General features: G+C 45.9%; 1 long non-coding RNA gene across 1 annotated transcript; it reads left to right on the top strand.

Moving 5' to 3' along the window:
* Positions 1-12,930: 12,930 nt before the first annotated feature.
* LOC125748530 (uncharacterized) lies at positions 12,931-21,128 on the top strand. The gene is made up of 7 exons (XR_007399582.1): positions 12,931-13,147; positions 14,356-14,489; positions 14,668-14,806; positions 16,915-16,979; positions 17,614-17,656; positions 17,780-17,862; positions 18,166-21,128. It is a non-coding gene; the product is annotated as an uncharacterized LOC125748530 (long non-coding RNA).
* The last annotated feature ends 25 nt before the right edge of the window (positions 21,129-21,153 follow it).

Raw genomic sequence — 21,153 nt, 5'->3', positions numbered from 1 at the left:
AATGATAAAATGTAAAATGACCCAGCTGGCCCCTCCACTTCCCTTCCTTCTCCACCCGTCAGCCCAACCCCATGGCTCCCTTCCCGTCAGATCCGACGGGCTCCGAGGAGCTTGTTAGAGACGGGCGTAGGGGCCAGTGCAGGACCTCGCCGCAGTGAAGTATGCATGAGCTGAGATTTGGGGAGGAACTTCCCTCACCCTGTACCTGAAACAAATGAGTGAACTTCCCATGACAGTCAACAGAGAGTCAACACACACAAACACAAACCTGCTGTCCACAAACAGGGCGTATCGGACAGGGAATAACCCAGGATGGGGCACCAACCCATCACTACACGTACACACAGGCACACGGAGGAAGTCCCACAAGGACATGGGGAGAACATGCATAGAGCTTAAACCCAGAGGTATAAAACCACTGTGCCATCCCATACCCCCATACCTTAGAAACCCACCCCCCCCAAAAAAAAAATTAACTTCCCTATGTGAACACACCAAAACATTCCTTTTTTTAATACAATGTGAAAGAACGTTACGTTGAATTATGACATGCTGACTGTGTAACCTTTTCTTAATCAAGACACATGCATAGCATATGGGTCGAGGGAGTGATTAAGCCATACTTTCAGGTAAGAAACCTCCCAGAGGGGCCAGGCATTTTCAGGGCACTTCTCGCAGTCACCAATCATGTCCAGCTTTCCCTCCAGCGGATCAGAATTAACAAAAAGCTGTGTGTTCTTGTACCAAATAGATTTGGAAAATAGCTTGTGGGAGGACACGTCTCTTCAGCGTCTCAGGAGTGAACAAACTCCCACAGAGTCCCACACATTTATTGATAAACCCTCTATTAGCAACATATATAAGTCTTGATATCAGATGTAATATTTTTGCAGTCTGACTTATGGCATATTTGCGCTACGGTATGTATCACTTGGTGCTTGGAAACCAGTATCCCATCATATCTTTGATCCAGCCACTGCTAGAAAGATGGAAAAAGCGTTGACTTGATTATGGCATCTTCCATTAATCCTAGGCTGTTTCTGTCCATTTTGACACCTTCTGAATTAGCTACTTACCAGAAACACAATCGCTTAATTAAATTACTTGCTCCGTTCCTGCTGGGATGTCCATTACAGGGCCAAAAACACCCCCCGAATACCAAATATGATGGAGAGATCATTCTGAGGCTGAACACTCTAAGACATTTGCAGGATTCATGAGAATTTGGACATCTTTGTGAAGCTCTTGGACATAGAATTAAGGTGTGCATGGTCTCTGTCGGATAACTTAAGCTGTCAAAACCGTATAGGTAGCGTTTTGGCTAAAGGCACACAATGTGCTTGGACGTGAGGAGCCTCTGCTTCTGATTGGGAGATGAGACAGACATCTATGACTAGGCAGACTTCTACTGAAGGACTACCATCACGTCGGACTTCTGGGAAGAAGCCTAGCAGGTCTGTCTGAAGTGCTGCTGCTGTACTTTAGAGAACATCCACTGGTTGGTTTGCTTTGCAGCTCTTACTGTTTGGGATCAGTTATAAGATGTCAGTTTTGGACGTCCTGCCAGAAGCTGCTACCATGAGCTTGCAGGGTTTGACAGAACTGAAGTTTGCGTTTTGCTGATGTAGCTCCCAGATCGCTAATGTGAGAAGCTAAGATGCCAGTATCTTATCAGTCTGGCTTTGCTCCCTGAAGTTCAGAAACACAAAAACTGGGACATTTTGATTTGGCTCCATTTTTTTTTAACCCTACGGGCACCAAGAAATATATTCATTAGGGACACAGAGTTATAAAAGAGAGATCTCTGTCTCAGTTACTAAGACGTGTTTCCTGCTGTACCCTTGTGTGAGGTACTTAACCTGAACTGAACCTGTAAAACAACCAGGCGTGTTAGTGGGTATGAAGAGGTTGCTTGAGATTAAAGGGTCAGTCAAGCAACTAAATGTGAATGTCGACCATTAGCACCCCCCGCCCCCCCCCAACAGCACATAACCTCACGGCCACAAAAATCCCTGAAGCTTTCTACCTTCCTCCTTTGGAAAGCAGATTCATATGCAGGGGTCAAAAAAGTCTAAGGAAAGACCCCTCTCCTCCTTCTATTGCCTACTCTGAGCTTTTCCATCTTGCCAGCCTTTAGCTGAAGTCAGAGATACCACGCAGAGAACGCGAAGTTCTTTAAAATAAATCACACTCGCCTGCCCCAACACTTGCAAGGTTCATATTCCTCTTTGGGAGAACGTTGCCAAGGAAACATGATTGAAGCATTCTGAGGTTCTCATTCTGGAATGCTACAGTAGAAACAGTTATTCACTTAGGAAGGTGTTACTGTTACCTGCAAACATTGTTTCTACAAAACGATCCAAACTGGCACATTGTAATAAATATTTTACTTTTTAAAGAAGAAATATACTGCTGATTTACTTACTAATGACATCAAGGAGTACTGTGGAGTTTTGTATTTATTATGTTTTAATATTCCATCTCTTCATCCATTCATCCATCCATCCATCCATCTTTAACTGCTTATCACAACCCTGAGGGTGTGAGGCCACCCAATTCATTTAAAACAATAAATATAATTCACTATACTACAAAGCTTCTATAATGCTTGCACATGTATGTAAATGCTACAAGGCGAACCACACCTTGGACTCTGTGCTTCTAGGGATGCTGCCATCCTGCTTTAGACAAGCAGTTTTGGAAATCAAATGGATTTATGATAACTAATTAATGGGTATTGGTACACAGGATGATGTTTAGGCAAGCTAAATTAAACTAATTTAATGTAAATCCGCAAAAATAAATGTTTTTAATTGCAAAAGGCACATATAGGTAAAACATAATATGCATAATTATTTCCTAGTTTATATTATGAATTAGATGTATTTTTCTTGTTCGCTTTGAATTAAAAAACAACAAAAAGATTCACTAATCCCCTTGCCGTATTGGGCATTCTGGAGAGCTCTCAATAAAGAGTTTAGAAGGTGATAACGGTTCCGGAAGTTCAACATGATATCTAAAGTTTTCTTTCTCATGCTCACTTCCTCTTTTTCCTGTTGCGGAATGCAGTGTCCATGTGACCTGTGCATGGGGAGTTTCCTGGCTGACCAATCAGGCCAAATGCGTACGCAGGACTAGGCCGCCGCAGCGAATCCCCGAGACCCTGCTGTGCCTAGAAGCGGCCTTGGCTTCTGCATTGCACAGGCCGGGGGCCCCCGCCGCGAGGCCTGGCCGTAGCTTTAAGTCTCGTCCTGACCTCTCCGTGTTTTTCAGAGTAAAAGTACAACAGCCTTCTTTAGCTTCTGCTGCTGCATTTCTGTCATTCATGTAATTCTCACAGGTGCGGAGGAAACAGTCACCGCTTGAGAGTCTCTTCTTTGAGGTTTTCTGTGTTTCTCCTTTTCTTACGCCCCTTCATACAGTAAGCGAGGCTGGTCTCCTCTCTTATTTTACGTAGCTTTGCTCGGCTGCTCCTTCTTAACTTAATGAGTGACTTCTTGAGACGTAACGGCCAGCTGGACTGAAGAAGAAAAACAACTTTAGCAGCCTGCATCGGGAGCCCCTCGCGCTCCCTCGTGGGTTATTGCTTTCTTTTGCCCTATTTAGTCGAAGCTGTATTACCTTTCTAACTTCATTTCATTTCTAATTTAACTTCATTTCACTTCCTGGTTGACTTGACCTGCGCTGTTTAGTCAGTTTGGAAGAGCAATCGACGGAAAACCACGAGCCCAGAGAACCAAGGGTCACACACAGGCACAGTGACGTTTGTCAAGACGCTTGTCACAAATAGCTTCACTAAGAATAGTGCTGCTACTGGGTATGAAGCCTGGACACCCAATAAGAAAATCAACAGTTTGAGCTGCATGTTTAAAATACCGCAAAGAAACATGAATACTCTAAAAAAAAATGAATTTTGATCTTGGGAAGCCGTGACTCTTTTTAGGTGGGTGAAATCACTGTTAATCTCTAAAAAAATTCCTGGCCCTTCATTCCCAAGAGGAGGGGGGGGGCACTATTTAGAGATTCCTCATTTGAAATTCAGGAGGGTCTGAGGAAGAAGGTAAAAGCTGTGAACCAGGCTTTGCGGGTGCTTGTGGGAAAAGTGCAACATGCATCATTTATATCCCTCAGCCGCACCTTTGTGTGTGTATAATCCCCCCCCCCCCAAAGACCTTGAAATTATGTCCCTATGGGCTTGGCTTTACCATCGACGGACTTCCTCTTAAAGGGGCGGCTGCGGATGGGCTGCGAGCGCATGCTTGTGTGCTGTGAGAATGATAACTACAGGCGGTAGGTCACGCGATGCCCTGTGACCTTCGAGCAAACATCCCCACCTCATGGTCACCAAGGCCAGGACACAGCCGGCAAATTTTCTCACGCCGTTTTAAAACATCAGGTCTCATAAATGGAAATAATTATCGTAACGGAAGAAAACGGCCATTTAAAAACCATAAGGTTCAAGCACAGGAAACACTTCACCTTGAGTATCTGGTAATTAATCAACCTATGCGTTACGACCTCAAGTACTTATCATTTTAAATGGGATCCCTACTGTTTATACCTTGATTCCATTATTTTTTTTAAAGTTTGTAGCCCGTGAATCAATACATGGTCATGTGGTACAAGATCAGTGGTGGATTCTGGTCAGAGCATGATGGGAAATCGCCCAGGGCAGCATCTTCTGAGGGACCCCCGGCGATTTGGGCATTGCCACAAAAGGTAGTGGGGCGCGGGGGAGGGCTGATGGTGCAGCTTGCCTCGGGTGCCACATGGGCATGAGCCATCAACAAGATGCCATTCAGCGGACACGCCCCACAGGACATTAACCAATGGGAAGTGGGATCTCTGAGCACCCCACTCCCACCTCCACTTGCTGTTCTGCCTGGGGAGGACAGTGCGACATTGAGGCTGCGGGCGAGGAGGTTGGGGTCTATGAGTAATGGGGCACGATTAGGAGCGTGGGCTGTCTGGGGGGGGGGGGGGGGTTGGGGGTGCCGACAGACCCAAGGCAGCCTGGAGGAGGCGTGCATGTGGTGGGAATGTGTGAGGGTCTCCTCGATCTCCCCCCACCTGTGATTTACAGCAGGCTTTCGGTGATGGCCCTGGGTCACTGGAAACAGTTATCAACTGTACACTGCGGGGTAAACTGTTACCATTTTATTATGCCCCTTAAACTAATACTGTTCCAGGCCGGTCGGCACTAAATCAGGCGCTCATGCAGGCGGCCGCGGAGCTGCAGGGATATATGTGCTATCCTCGCGCTGGGTGATTTATTGAGCATTAAACTGCCGTCCTTCCGTTTTAATCTCACAAAACTCGAGCTGTCTCTTCCACGTCGCTCCTTACTGGGTGTTCAGCCTACCCAGCTCTCCTCGTTTATTGGTGCTGGGGGGGCAACAAGCCCCGGGCCTGAAGGCCGAATCCACACAACAAAAGTGGCACCTGGTGTGGGGAAACGCGCCCTGTAGTTCAGTGGTAAATTGGATAGCTTTACAGCGCTGTACATTTTGTACATGCTGTACGTCCTCTGAATGGACTAACACAATAGTTGTTTTCTTAGTGTGCATGTAAACGTGCTGTGTGAAGCCGTTCCGATCTTTTAAGAAGCAAGCGGCTACTTTTCCCTGATGCGTCTGCGAGCTCATGAGGGGGTGGGGCGTGACAAGATCACCAAGCTTAATTATTTTTAACATTACCACACACACCTAGTTTGCTAGCAATCTTTGACATATGAGCTTTTTTTTTTACTTAAATCAATGTACTTTCTCCTTTCAGAGGAGTCTTTGGATGGGGCTCTAACACAGCACAGGGAACACTCACACCTGCAGTCGGGTAACTACAGTTAGCATGTTTTTGAGCTGTGGGGAGAGGAGAACCAGGGCACCCGGGGGAGACCCTACAATGACCCGGGGAGAGCATGCAAACCCCACACACATGGAACCCTGGCAACGCAGGAATCTTTCCAAAATATTTCAATACATCAGCCATATCCTACAGAAGTTTCCAGAAGCAAACAGCACAAAATTCAGAGTGGGGGGGGGGGGATATTTCTCGGTTGGTTTACAGAAGCAATTTAAACCCTCTTGTATGGCTGGTTTGATTATAGCTTTTTGCTTTAATCGTATCTGATGTAATGAAATGGAATTGATGTGGATATTCGACTTGGCACAAGGAAATAGACACAAAATATCTGACTTGGTCCCAGACTGATCTTCCGAAGCTGGTGTGGGCGGAGCCTAGGAAGGGAGCAATGGCCGGACAGGTGGGAGGCGAGGCTGCCAGTCGACTCCGACTTCCGATGATTACACCATGTCGCTCACATTCACATGTAGGGCATGATAGCATTCATTTTTATAGCTCTTAGGTCAAGACCAACATACATCTGCAGTGCAGACCCCAGGTTGAAAACCACTGCTGCAACTGGACAGTCAAGGATGACCTGTGCAGAGCCAAAAATATAAAACACGGCTCGGAAATTCATATGAAAACCAGGAGTTTTGCATTGGAAACGGTACATCCTCCATGCAAATACCCAGCCGAATGAACTGAACCGGTGAGCTGGGGTGACCACATGCAAAATAAAAGACATTTCAATTATAAGTTACACGGGGAGGATGTTTCAGTGGCAGGCTGATATGTCAGTTCTACAATTAAAACAGGAAGCTTTTCCTTAGCAGATACCCCACCCCCAAGCGGGGAGGCGAGCGCTCTGCGGAGAAAGCTGACGATCCGTCAGGCGTGAAATGAGCACACGTAAGCGCGCTAACCTGTATCACTCCTTTTCACAATGAATAGTACACTTATTTCCTTCATTCATCCATTCATTTATTTTTTGTTGTTTGTTTATTGATTGCTTGATTGATTGACTAAACAAATTGTAGGCCTAGGTGTCGGAAAAACGCAGGATTTGCCCGTATCAAAAATGCTGAGGAGGGGGGGGGGGGGGGGTCGCTACTTTTATGCTTGTTTATTATATGAGAAAATTTTACCGAGGATGCAGTGGCTGGGTCATGAATATGCCGTCTGAAACGGCGGAAACCTGGCCATGTTTATCTTTTGGAAGGACTGGAGCGTAGAACGGCGCCGCGAAGCAGGGGGAGAGGAAATAATCCTGAAGGAACAAACTGAATTATAATAAAATATGGCCGAGATCACCCCCGCGACCGTTTTCATCTGTTTGCCATCCCCCTATTTCATCTAAAAAAATCTGAGAATATAATAATAATACGCAACACGTGACCCTCACCCTGAGTAGCCGCGGGAAATAATGATGATAATTAACAGCATGTATAAATGAAGCACGATTAGGAGCTTGGGCTGTCTTTATGTATAAATGTATAAAGTTAAGTTAAAAGATGCAATGTACTTAACATGCTTGTTGGGCTGTATGCAAATTCCACATCTAATTCTTAAAAAGCAAATCAACTGTACAGAATGTGCAGCCCGTTGTATTAATATTGCAAACGTATTAGTGCTAACAATACATTAGTCCTTTATGCTGTTTTTTCCCCACATAGGTAAAAATGAACAATGCAGCAGCGGATCTCGGGATTTACGTCCGTTACAGATTCACAAGGTGAGGAACTGGAACTACAGCTACGCAGGAAACTGGTGAAACGATCAACACCATAAAGCACTGGAGACACACGCTTGCAGCTTTTGTCAGTGCTGGTTGGATAACTGATTGATAATATTTAATTAACGCTTACAAAAAAAAAACACAAAACACTAACGCTTACATAAACAGCAGAACGCTCTTATATTTTAACCGTGTGTCATTTCAGTCAGTTTGAGTAAAATGGGATGTTTAAAGTCGAGAATTAAATTTAATTACTCTACTATTCATAAAATGGTGAGTCTGGGTAATTATTTATATTATGAGAATGAAAATTAAATTCTTCAGTTTAAGAGTGTTTAATCATTTATTAACTTCAACTGTTAGAATCAGGTACACTTTTAGTCCTCGGGGAAACATAGTCTTTAAACTGTCATTCACATATCAAGCACAGGGGGCGGTATTCTGCCTCTCGATTAATGAAATACAGAGTAATATGTAAAGGTACTAAAGACATACATATTCCTTCAAGACTAGATTCACCGTTGTACCCTCGGCTGCAGCTGCTTTCCCAGGACAAGCCTCATCGTGCTTGGAGTGTATGAGAAGGAAGCCTTTGGTCACGCAAGGAAACATGCGAGAAACCTGGCGCGCCTGATGGGGGCGTGGCGCATATGCAAATTCAGCCACTGCTAATTGGTCAGGGCCGAACAGGGAGGAGTGTTCCGGTCCGGCCGAAAAGACCCACTGGTACTCCGCATTCATTTTCCGTTCTTGCTTTTCAACTGCCGCTAAACCAGCAGGCAGGAAATAGAAAATAATAAAAACTAATAATAGAAAGCTAAAGAAAACCAATTATGGGAGCGCCATGTCGTCTGTCTCTTGTGATTTTTTTCATGATTTCACCTAGAGGGCGAACTGGCGAAAGGAAAGAGAATGAGCAGAAAAAAAATAAATAAACGGAGCTCCGGGCCCCTTTCTCACACACGTTACAAATCACGCCCTTGATGCATAAAGCCTGCGTAGATTATTCCGGTAGGGTTGGACCTTTGCAAGCTGAACTGACAAGTAAATTAGAATTTAAATTTTCCTCAACCTCCCCAACACCTGATTCTGTTACTTATTAGGGAAATTCAGAGGAGCATTCAGTGCTCATATAGCTTAATTGCTGGGCGTAGTGTCGCCGATGCAGAGGTAGGATCTTTTGCGAGCAGTGCAGCAGGATTACACACACCTTTTAACGTGTGCACAAGCGCGCGCGCACACACACACACACACACGCACATCTCTAATTATGTGGGGACTTTCCACTCCCTACATCTTTATGACAAGTAACAATGTCTAACTCCGCGTCAATAAAACATAAGGCCATCTCATGGGCTTCTCATGATGCTGTAGGTCATTGTGTGGAGATGTCAAGTGGAAACGTCTTATTTAAATGTGACCGACTTGCAGATTCCAACGGTTGCTCAGAAATCTGCGGCAGGGGGAGCCAATTAAACTGGGGCGTACTCTCAAAATTTAGGGGAAAGTAGATATTAGAACAGAACACCTCTAGAGAGGGACGTGACCGCAGCGAGCGCACGTGTGCCCTGAGCTCGCTCTTCTTCCGCGGGTGTAATCGAAACCCGATCGCAGATCAAACGTTAGCCAGAATACAGGTTGAATATATCAGAACCGTAGGCTTGTGACTAACACCTTCCCGTAAATCGACACTTAAGCCACAGAGGGGGGACTTTTTCCTTGTACGTGCAGAGAAGACAAACCAGTTCTTTTTTTATTGTGGAGTACAGCTATTCAAAAGAGATCAGAAACACTCCACACCTAGGCTGCTATTACTTAAAAGGACCGTTTCTGACTGCTGCGTATTTTGATTAAATGCGGTGGTAACGTGCTTCTGATGTCGCCGAAATGACCGCTGTACCACGGTGATTAAACGCAGTCCGACAAGCGTGTACCTTACCTACCAACTTCAGACGAGAGTTGCCTTCTGGAGGCTCTGTTGTCTGCCTCGTTTCCCGGGGGAAGGAACATGTGACTCCTGGGGTTAGAGATCCGTACCACCCCTGAAAGGGTTAAACTACATGTGCATCTTTCTTGGATTTATAACCCAAAAGTGGGCCCTGACCTCATAACCCCGCAGAGACCAATCATGCATAGTATGTGTTGTGGCGGGACAAGTATTGGATTTATAATCAAGATTTTTTCCTTAATTGAGAAATCCAGCAGCTTAAATGGGTGCTAAGTAAGTAGCTATGGTGTTTTATACAGCGTCACTGTAGATGTAGAATCTGAGTTGCAGTATACCCAAATCAGTTATTTATGAGGGAAAAAGGCTCGATGTTTCCTAAGCTGGCGAGATGAAGTCCCACGTGGACCAGCTCTTCCCTAAAAGGGAGTTTGCAATTCCAAATGAAGTGTTTTGCCTTAGGCAGAGATGAGTTATGTTGTCATTTTTTTGTGTAAATCTTCCTAGTTGAAGTCCCCCATTAAAATTAATGAAACATTTGAATATAGGATGACCTGGGCTAAGGCTCCAGTTCCCATGGGAGGGGGAACACCAGGGTTGTGCCAACACTGCAGGATTGGCCTTGGAAGTGATGCAAGTTGGGATTTCCTGTGTTGTCTAATGCACGACCTTGTGCCATTATTGGTGCGTGCATACTTTTTACCAGCAGGGGTCACTCCAAGCCTTGAAATACTACTGTGATCGAGCAAAAAAAAATATATATATATTTATATATACAGGAAGAAACAGGCAGTTGTTTCAATGGTATCATCTCATTTTACAAGGGAAAACCAACAAAAATGTGCGCCACCGCGAATGGTTGCACCGTGGTTGAGGGAGAGTAGAAGGGGTCTGTCCAATTATCTGGGCTGGCAGACGTGCTGAATGTCTGTCTCCTCATCAATCTTTCAGCATTCCCGTGCGTTCCCGTGGTAACCCTCCTTTCACCGGTGCCCCCTCGCCTCGCCCTTCAATCCCTTCACTCCTGTCACTTCCTCCATTGCTGCTGTGAGTTCGCAAACTGAAGAAGGCAAGTTTTTGATGCATTAAAGATGAATGGAACTCGGTAGTTCTACACCGCGAAGCTGCTTCTCTGAGAAGGGGAGTCTTTGTTCTTCTCAATCCCCTACCCCCCCCCCCCCCAACCCCCCCAACCCGATTTCAGCATCGAATAGCCTTTATTAAGATGCTTTGTTTCTGTTGCACAAATATTTTGCGCTCCCCTTTCATGGTCGCACCCATTTTAGTTAATTTTGTTTCGTTTATTTATTCAGCTTGTGCCGGTTATGGGATAAATATTTTGAATCTTACATTTTAAAGGTTTTATCCACAAAGAGACACCTGCTTCAGCGTAGGATCCAAACCTACAACTTGCACACACATCAACTCCCAATATCAGTGGGGCTTTATAGTGAGACTGGAACCAACAATCCTTAGCACAAGGTGGAGTCTCAGTGCTCTATGTGGTTTGAACATAAATCCTACAGGACCAGCTTTAGTCTTAGATCGGCAGTGTTGCACGCGCTCCTGCAGTTCTGTTTCCAGTTAATCTGTCTTTGAAACTGAACAGGGGAGCGAATGGTAACGCCCCCCTCCCTCAGTGTGACCCTGATGTTGCAGGTGCGACGCGCGAGTGCTGAAGGGACCCGCGCGCAAACTAGGAGCGCTGAAGGGACCCCCGCTCGTCTCAGCGGCTAATGAATCCAGTTCAGCACAAAGCTCCAAGGTGTGGATCGCGTTCCTGACCAGTGTTTTCCGCTGGCACGAGCGATTCATGCAACCTTGCGGTTTATTTTAAGAAAGCTATTTTAGAGATTTGCTCGCATGACTTTTGCGGTTAGCGAGCAAGAACATGCACATAAATATCAATCAGTAAGTCCGTACCTCATGCGCGGTACTTGGAGCTTTTAATAACGCGGGCTGGTGGAACAGCGTTACACCCGGACGTCCTTCAGGAATCGGAGGTAAAGATTTAGTTCCCGCGGGGAGTGTTTTAATAAAACATCCAAGCAAATGAGTCATTATCGCCCTTTCATAAAATGCAAATTTATTAGCAAAATTGGCAGATGTTTCAGGAAAGAACCGAATCCCCTGAGAATGTTTGTGTATGTTTCTATAAAAAACACACGCCGATAACTGCACTGACATACGTCCTACCTCAGACCCACGTCCCTGCATGATGACCCTCCGCAATCTCGAGCTTTCCTGCCACTGCAGCACAGACTTCAGGCTGTTGAAAGGTCAGTATATGGTGTAGGGTCCAGATTTTAGTAACCTTAAACCCCAACAGTGGAGATGTGCTTTTCCCTTAAACATGGTACCAGCTCTCATTTTCACGTCAATGACTTTCTAATTTTTAACCCGACACATAAAATGACTTTTGCTCGTGCTCTGAGCAGATTGTCTATGGTTTAAAGTACTTTTTTTTTGGTCACTTTGGTTGTGGCAGTTCCGGTAAACACTTGACTGTAACAAGTTGTACCGTAGTGTTCTTACACAAACTTTTTTTTTAGTGTATCCGCCTCATCTCATTTGGTTAGTCCGGTCCTCCCATCCCTTTTCTTAGAGTGACAGTCAGTCTCCGCCAGCCACAATGCACTTAATGCACTTAACCTGGGAAACGCTATGGTTGTATTATGTAGCAATGGCGTGACACGTATGGCTTAATGGGTGTAAAGCGGAATGGAAAATAATTTATTTATATAAAATTCGCAAGTAATTATATTTTATGGATAAGATCTTTCAATGCCTATGTATTTAATGTTTATTTAAAGTCAGAAATATTTTTAGCTGAGAGGCAAAATATTTCATGTGATCTTGCTGCTTGATCCTCCATTTGAAGAGCAAATCAGCGTGGAGCTGATTTACAGGGAGGGAGTACACAGCTCCTGTTTTAATCTGACATCTACAGACAGGAAGATTAACCCCAGGAGTCACATGTCTAAATTAGACTGCTCCACATTTTTGAAGCGACCGGAGTTTGGACACAGATGGCCCGCAGATAAGTGCTGCTTGCCTTTCTGTCCACGTCAACCTTCCATGCCATTGAACCCCCCCGATCACAGTGATTATTATGAACGTGAATTTCGTTGGGTTCCGTCACACAAGGCGATCTGTGTGTTCTCGCTTTCCAGGCCATTCCGAAAACGCAGCGACCAGAGCCGATCCGTCTGTGTCCCAACAATTTCTCACAGCGTGCTTTAACTGCAGGCTGCTCCCCCCCCCCCGTCCGTCCGTGTAGCTGTTAGAAAAGACACGAACACTACTAGCTGTATTGCCGCCATCCAGCCCACCTCCACTGTGGCCATTTTTGATGATGTCACAGGTACACTTTACATTAAGTAACCACTGGCAACATTTTTGAATAATCTTAGCAGCACAAATGGAATAGATTTAATTTAACGGCTGCAGTAGCACGTGAAATCATTTGAGAAGAGTTTATAGTCATGGTTTGCTGTGGTGAGGATGCCTACAGAGAGCTACTCACTGTCCAAACAGCACAAATGCATCGTTTTTAAAGCCGTAATATTTACCTTTTTAAAAGTAAACTCATCTTGACTGGAACATGGTTCAAGTGATTTCAGGTACTCCTGCCTCTTGCTTTTTACATACTTAACCAAAAAAGTGAACATAATTTGCACATCCAGTCAGCTGTGCCTACCTGGATTCGTACAACTGCTCACCTATGAACAAAGCCATTGTCTAAAAATGATTTATTATTGAAATGGGCCCTGTTGCCAGGGAAGCAGGCCGAAGCCATAGACCCAAAACATGATACTTGGTACCCCCACACTCACGAGAATTACATGCAGACAAAGTATTAGACATCCAATCTGCATCACCGAGTCCTGTGTGGCTCCAGCTCAAGGAATAATTCCGTGCAACTCACGTATGCGTGGTGAGCTTGGGCCCGGACGCCCCTAAGATGCCTGAAAATGCCCTCGTTCGATAAGGGTGAGCTGTTTACCGTGCTCGTGTGTTTACCATACGTGTGAGGACTTGTGGATCGTCCAATTTATTACTGTGCAGGATTGAGGGTTAATCTCACAAAAGGGCTCTGCTTAATATTCTTGGCAAAGCACCAGATTAATTGACAAACCGCTCGGTTAGACGGCTTAAGCAGTGTAATTAATTGTTAATAGCTCCGGCCGTGTAAACAAATCCCATCGATGGGTGACTAACGCTGTACCCGGTTGATAATGTCCTTGACATCTCTTGCTATTCCTTCTGCTACAAAAGCAGAGCACACCAATGCTTTTGTGAGCTTTCAGACAATTCTGGGTGCATGTCCAACACGCAGAAACAAAAAAAAAGGTCTTTTTGTGCCAAATCAGTCAGCACTTAAAAATATTTGTGACTACTTTCCAACTCAGTATTCCACCCATGAGCTGATTTATATGTTATGCAAACAGGGTGGATGGCATACATATAATTAAGCAGGTTCTTGCTTAATGTTAGTTTTATCCAATGACAGAATGCATACTGTCATAGGCCTCTGCCTTCTTTGTGAGATTCTGCTCATTTAACGTAAAGATGGTGACACTGGGGTGTCTCTGCACATTGGTGACCAGCAGGGGGCAAGTGTGGATATTCCTATTAGAGAAAGACGTATTACAGAGCTCTGCCAAATTCACTACATGTGAATAGCACCCGGAACAGAATCCTGGTATTTATATTGGGATAGACACTCATATTATACTTTCTGTTGAGTCCTGAAAAAGGAGGCTGTCCCACAAGCGAGTGAAAACCTTCTAGAAAATAAACACACGTCTGACATAATTTCCTTTGCCAGTGTATGAAATCATCTAGAGGCAAATAAAAAAATGGTGGATTTTCCTGATTTGGAGAAAGTGAATAATCCAGCTTAGCGTCACGAAATGAGAGTGTTGCCCCGCCGGAGGCCTGAAGCTGAGAACATTCGTCCAGGTGAATTTCCTCTCCTTCTCTATCACCGCTGGCTAATGTAAGAAGCTAATTTCCTGTGGCGGGCGGTCTTCCTGCTCCGAAAATGACTTCATACAAAGGGGAGATCTTGGTGTCATGACAACAGGCACCCATCAAAATCCAATTAAATATAACTTCCTCTCGTTTTCTTCCCTGTCAGCGTTAACATGCAAAGCAGCCCGGCATGCTGGGTAAAGCCTCCATTTCCAATGCGATTTCCCTTTTACTGCGACAAAGTTCCTCCTCAGTTGCAGCAATGCTCCGTGTCACCTGTCCCAAGGCAGCCAGCGTGGCTTCAGGTAAGTCAAGTTAAGTCAAGCGATTTCAATTTGAGATTAATAAATGACATCAGGAAAATGGTTCTTGCGGGAGCGCTGGAGTGGAGACTGTGGGGAAGGAAGGACAGTGCGTGGTGTATGTGGAGTAATATCTCGAAATAAATAGGACAGCAGAGGGCGTAGTGGTTAAGGAGGTGGATTAATAACTTCAAGTAAAAAGGACAGCAGAGGGCGTAGTGGTTAAGGAGATGGGTTAATAACTTGAAGTAAAAAAAGTAAGCCAAAAGTGAACCTGAATAATGATTGTAAAATTTCTGCTTGTGTATAAATATGGGTAAAGTTGTATACTGTGTATTTGGGTAATAGTGTTGGCAGGACAACAATTAAACCAAATCAAAGCCTTTTCCCATGGGGTTAAGACTGCCCTCATTCCCCACACATACTCTCCTGCAAGGTGATCTGTCTGCTGTAAATGAGCAGGAACAGCTTAACTGTGTTCCCCTTAAACATGTTTTAGATGCACTGTTCTGACAGATTTTAGAATGCGGGCGGAAGAGAATATTTGGTGTTATATGTATGTTTATGCTTGTCAAGGCTTCACACAGGATAATGAAGTGTACCGAAGGGAATCAAATCGCAGAGAGTGTTTCTTTGTGGATGTGAATTTGGTATTTTACATCACTGACGTTTTTAAGTCCTTTCATCGTCAGTGACGGATCTTTGAGCCGCTTCTGAAGGTCTCTGCGATCTGATTCTTCTTGTTTCAACACTGAGGATTTTGACGTCTCGCTCACGAATAGATGGTGACGTATAAATACAGGAAGCCCTTCGCACGGTTCCTTTACATTGTCGTGATGGATGTTTGATGATTGAAGAGCCTGAAAACGCTGCTCTTGTCAGACTTGAGGTGTGGGCGGGCCTTCTTTCAGAAGTCTGTTGGAAGCAGGGCACTTTGGAACCAGGCCTGCCTTCTCAGGGGGAGAATTGAGGAAATTGTCCCAGGCCCAGACTCAGGGGGCGCCTACAAGAGGGTTCAGAGATTGGATGGATGGATGAATGGATGGATGGATGGACGAATGGACAGATGGATGGCTGGATAGTTTATCAGAATGATCTTAAAATTGCTGGTAGAGAGAAGAGGAAAAGTAATGAAACATTAGGGACACTTATAAGAAGTGATTGGGTTTGGGATTTTCATAATTCATGGTGGTGAGAAGATCTCACTCCAAGATGTTCTTTGGCGATTCTGGAGGCAAAACGTAGCTTCATTAATTAAGGTGAAGTAGAACTTTTGGGTAGAAGATGTTATCTAATGAAAGCCAGATGGAAGGTGAGTGTCATGAAGCTGTAAGAGGTGTTGTTTCTAAATAGGAGCATCAGAGGAGGAAAACCCACAAATGTCTTATTCAGTCTTATTTATCCCTGCCTGTCCCTGCTCAGCTACACCCGAGAGAAAGACTACGAGCTCTGCGGAGAATCGGCAACCCCCCTATCCGCAGTACACATATTACAGCCCCCAGTGAAACAATCCCCCCCCCCCTCCCTTGGGAGACAGCGAGGGCTCGCCTACTGAAAGACTTCATCAAGAGTATCCAGAGGCGTCGCTGTTAATAACACAGCCATTGGAAGCCGAGCGCTCCTCTTAAATGGATGTTCAGCTGTCAGATGCGTCTTATGAGCTGTGTTTTTATTTTTCATATTTAAACTGCCGCCACGGTACATTTAGCATTTGCAGATCCGCCGACGAAATGTGCCGCATATTCGAGTTTGTCTTTCGCGTTATGTAGTGACAGTATTTATATGAAAAGTGGGATCTAATCAAGGGGAAAACCAGCAATGAGCCTTTGAATTATGTATCTATGAAGTCACTGAAGTGTCAAAATGTAACTTAAAACAGTTACTTTCCTTCATTTATCATTGCAGGAAACTCTAAATGTAACAGCTGTGACTTTTTTTTTTTTTTTGCTAGCCCGCTTCCTGGTTGGAAATTATTTCAGTTTGATACAATGTATTTATTATATATAGTGTCTTCCATAACACAGTCGCCCTAAGGCACTGAACAGGAGTGTGTGACAATACATTATTAGTACATTAGGCCAATCCTGGGTTGTTTCCTGATTCTTGGCTAGGCTCTGGAAAATGGATGAATAGATGGACAGTGGAGGATGAGAACCAAAAACGCTGTAATATGAAGGTAAAAACCTGGGGGGGGGGGGGGGGCCTCAAGCATGTTATGTAATGCAAAGAAAATTATCAACCCACCCCACCCCCCCACAGAAAAAAAAGAAATGGAGTCCATATGCTGTCCATAACAAGAGCCGTGGTTGGAGTGGTGGAATACTCCTGTAAAATTGTTAGACTCCACCCACGCACATCACATCCCTGACGTCCTCCCCTCCAACGGGACGCCCGCTCCCTCGCTGCCACCCTTCTCTGTCACATGACCGCAATGGCATCACAAGCGTAGACCCTGGAATGCAGGGGCGCATTTTGAGGAGTCGATTTTCAATTCCAGTCGCTTAATTCCCCGGAACTAAAGGCTGCGTTTTATATTTTTCCCCGACCCTGTCAGACGGTTTTCCTCCCTTTTGAGAATGTGATATGATAACTCGTAAATAATGAAGAGAAAATCCTGTGTAAAATTGTTATAAATTGAGTGCCCGGCTTGGTCACGGACTGATTTACCACCCGTGGCTACTCTGCTTTCGCTGCACAGACCTGACGTTCCCCCCCGACACCCAGGCCCAGCACCGGCCTCACCTGCTGTTAGCCAGTGTTATTGATCTGATTTGTACTGATAAATTTCCATCTGTTTATCTTCCAACCAGTTATCCAGTACAGGGTCACAAGAGGGTCTGGAACCTATCCCAGGTAGCACAGGGCACTAGGCAGGGGGACACCCTGAAGGGGATCCCAGCCCATCGCATAGTATACATTCTACAGGCAATTTAGATACACCATTTACTCTGACTTCATGTCATTGGACTGAGGAAGCTCATCGAGCACAGGAGGGATCTCTGCTCTCCACAGACACCGGGAGAAGGTGTGATCTAAACCCCCAGCCCAAGAGATGCCAGGTAATGGTGCTAATCCGCTATGGGTCCCCAAAGTCCACTTCTGTTCAGGCAAAGAAAACTGTATTCTGGCAAGGCTCCTGTCGTTCTTTAATTGAAATGAGCTCCACCCGCGTAACTCTGGGGTTCCAGAAGGGGGCACCGCTGAATCGAGAGGGCCATCGATTACGGGGAAAGCATTCTGGGAACGGAGCGCCGGGTTCCAGCACTTGTCGAGGAACCAGGAAACGATGTCCGCAGCAGTCTACTGTGTCGCTAACGGGATTCTGTTTCCCTCTTTTTTTTTGTCCCTCTTCTCCTGAACAGTACGGGCGTGACGGAGAGTAAACGCTGACTCAGGGCAGGTAATAAATTGTAAAATAAATCAAAGGACGCGGAGAGCAGACTTGATAAAATCCAGCGACAGCTGAGTGATAAATTGGACGTCGTCAGCGGCGCGCGGCGGCTGCTGGGAGGTTATTGTTGTGTACTTATCCGGTCCCAGCCATTCATCACGGACACAGCCGCGGCTCAGATGTGTGCCGGCTTCCAGCGTGGCAGATAGTGGCGGCCGGCGAGGTCTGGGAGGGCGGAGGCTGCAGCCAAGGCCCTGAATTGCTTTCTGGGCCAGGATGACTCTCTTATCTGGAGGAACCGACCGCTTGTGGCTCAGGGAGCAGGTGACTTTCTTTGCAGCAGAGTGGAAACTTATGCTTACGAGCTGTTTTGCGCTTTTAATTTCTCGTGCTGGGAAGTGGGGAGGATCCGGAACGTTTACCGAGATGCACTATTTTTATGCATGTGGTGCTGTAAGTTACATCACGGTGCCAGCCAGAATTTCATTATGCATTCATATTGCTGGCTGCTTTCTGTAGTACAGTTCGTTTAGACCGTATCTGATAAATTGGAAGTATCATGTTTATGTTGTGAGCACAGAGGAGTATTTCATTTAGTGATTCAGGTCAGGAATCTAGCTGTAGGGCAGAAAGGCAAAAACACACTGCAACATGCCCACCTGCCCCCCATCCTCCCCCAGGGCATTATGGGAAAGATAAATTCTGCCAGCGGGTCCATCACTGTCCTGTCTCCCCCTTATCTACTGCTGCTACATGGATAGTGCTGTCAGTGCTGGTTCTGACTTTAACAGCAACATGCCAGTCAATTTACACATCAAACTGAAACCCCTCCCATGTAAAGAACATCATTAGTGTCATGTTGCCAGATTAGGCACATTAGTCTCCTCCGACCCATGATTCTGGGTCCTTCTGGGTCCCCGTTCGGGCTTCCACAGTGACTCCCGCGTGACTTTAGGAGAATTTAGGAGAAATTAGGAGAAGCCGGGGTAAAGGGACGGAAAGCCATGTTGTGGGCCTTGTCCGCGGAAAATACCAACAAGTCAAAATGCACGTGCAGCTCCGCTTCGCTTTCCGTGATGGGGGGACAAAAAAAGACGGAAATATACAGAATCACGGAGGGTGAGGAGACTATTACCGAATTTCCATATGAAAAGCTACAGTCACGTCAGTCTTTCTTCTCTTAGATGAAGCACAACCATGTTCCCCCCCAAAAGGTAATTTCAGACAAAGTTTTTCATACATAACTAATTTGTTCAGAAAATAAATGAATGGAGGGAAAAAAAAACTGTCCTGAAGCCTGGGTTCCAGATCCAGAGCTAAATTGGAACATCGAGTTTGAAGTGAGTAAATGGCCTTTCTGAGGGAGTCCGCTGTGCATCCGCTACCCTAAGCTGCCGTCTTTGGGAATTAGAGGGGTTTAGCGCTATCTTCATAGAACAGTCATGGCACAAACATATAAGCCCATGTCTTTAGCCTGGCCTGCCAAAATGCAGCTCCCATAATCCTTTATACTCTCACTCTTCCTTATTCTCTCTCTGGGCTGGGATGGTCAGCGCCGGCCCAGGTGGAGGAGATGCGGCGAAGCCAGGAAGCCGTTGTTCCGGCGCGTCTGTGCCGTAGTTCCTAATGGCCACAAAGACCCCCCACCTCCACCAGAAAAGGGCCCAGATCCCGGCTGCGGACATAGCCTTCCTCTGCCCCCAATGCTCCTCTGTCACTCCATGTCTGTTTTACCTCCCGCTGACCCTGAAATGGCTATCATTTGTTTTCAATTCCTCCTGCCGGTTTTGCTACACCTGTCTCTGCTCCCATCCCAAAATACAGGACCCCCCCACGATGGCTGGGCCAGTCCAGGAATGGTGCTGAGAGGGACTCCATCAGTCACTGTTTGTAACCTGTAATCGCCCTGATTGGGGGCCTGTAACGCACTTGGAGTGGATGTTCACGCTGCACTCGGCTCCACCCATGGACCTCTAAGTGTTTTCACATCAGCAGAAGACAGGAACCAGCTATCCCCCCCCCCCACACACACAAATAGCCAGTCTGCACTGTCCTGGTGTGATTAGGAGGTTTTTAAGGTGAGGTGGCTGACCTTGTTATTAGCCAATTATATGTTTTGAATCGGTAACTGACAGGGGAGCAGGTACTCCAAGGACCAATCAGCTATCAGCTGTACCGCAGCCCTGTCTCTGTCCCCTCCTCCTTTTCTTAATGCTCCCACTGTAGATACTTCTTTGAACCTTTTAGTGTCTCTGTCCTTATGCTGTTTTGGGCAGCAGCTATCAATGCAGTTAAAGAGCTAGATGAGGTAATACGAAGGTATGAAGGAGCTTTGAAGGTTGACGGTCTGGGGGGGACAGGGGGGGCCCCCTTGTGCCTCTGAACACTGGATTGAAACTGGATAGAAAAGTTGCTGCATGGCATTGTCAGCCAAGCAACAAAAGTGTGATGTTAATGCAATCTTTACCCGTCACTGTTTAAATGTAAACTGCAGCTATTCCATCTGACCCAGACGGTGGGTCAGAGCAGGGATCCGCTCTCCTGCTTCGGGGTCCCGCATCTTGAACACCTGGGGGGAAGCCCAGGTGATAACACTGGAGAGAGACCCGCAGTGTGTGCTATTCCATGGTGATGTCATTTGCCTTGGTTGAGTGTTTGAGGCAGGATATAAGAGCATAATAGATCACGACCAGAAGGGGGCAGCGTGGTGGTGATTACGGCTTCGCTACGATTGATTTATCATCACGCAGTCCTCCTTTATTTGTTCGATTACGGCTTTCATACTGCGGACCAGCTCACGGCCGGGAGTTAAGCATTCACCACACTGGAATTCAGATATGGCTCTGGGTCGGGGGCTGAGATCGGACCGGCACCTCGGAGGGGTCCAACGTGAGCCTTTTGCTACGTGACAGCAAACACCCTTCAGAACCATACGCCGAGACTCTAAGGGTCGGAGCGC

The sequence above is a fragment of the Brienomyrus brachyistius genome, chromosome 9 (assembly GCF_023856365.1).
Source record: "Brienomyrus brachyistius isolate T26 chromosome 9, BBRACH_0.4, whole genome shotgun sequence".
NCBI lineage: Eukaryota > Metazoa > Chordata > Actinopteri > Osteoglossiformes > Mormyridae > Brienomyrus > Brienomyrus brachyistius.
This window is presented reverse-complemented; position numbering and strand designations above follow the sequence as displayed.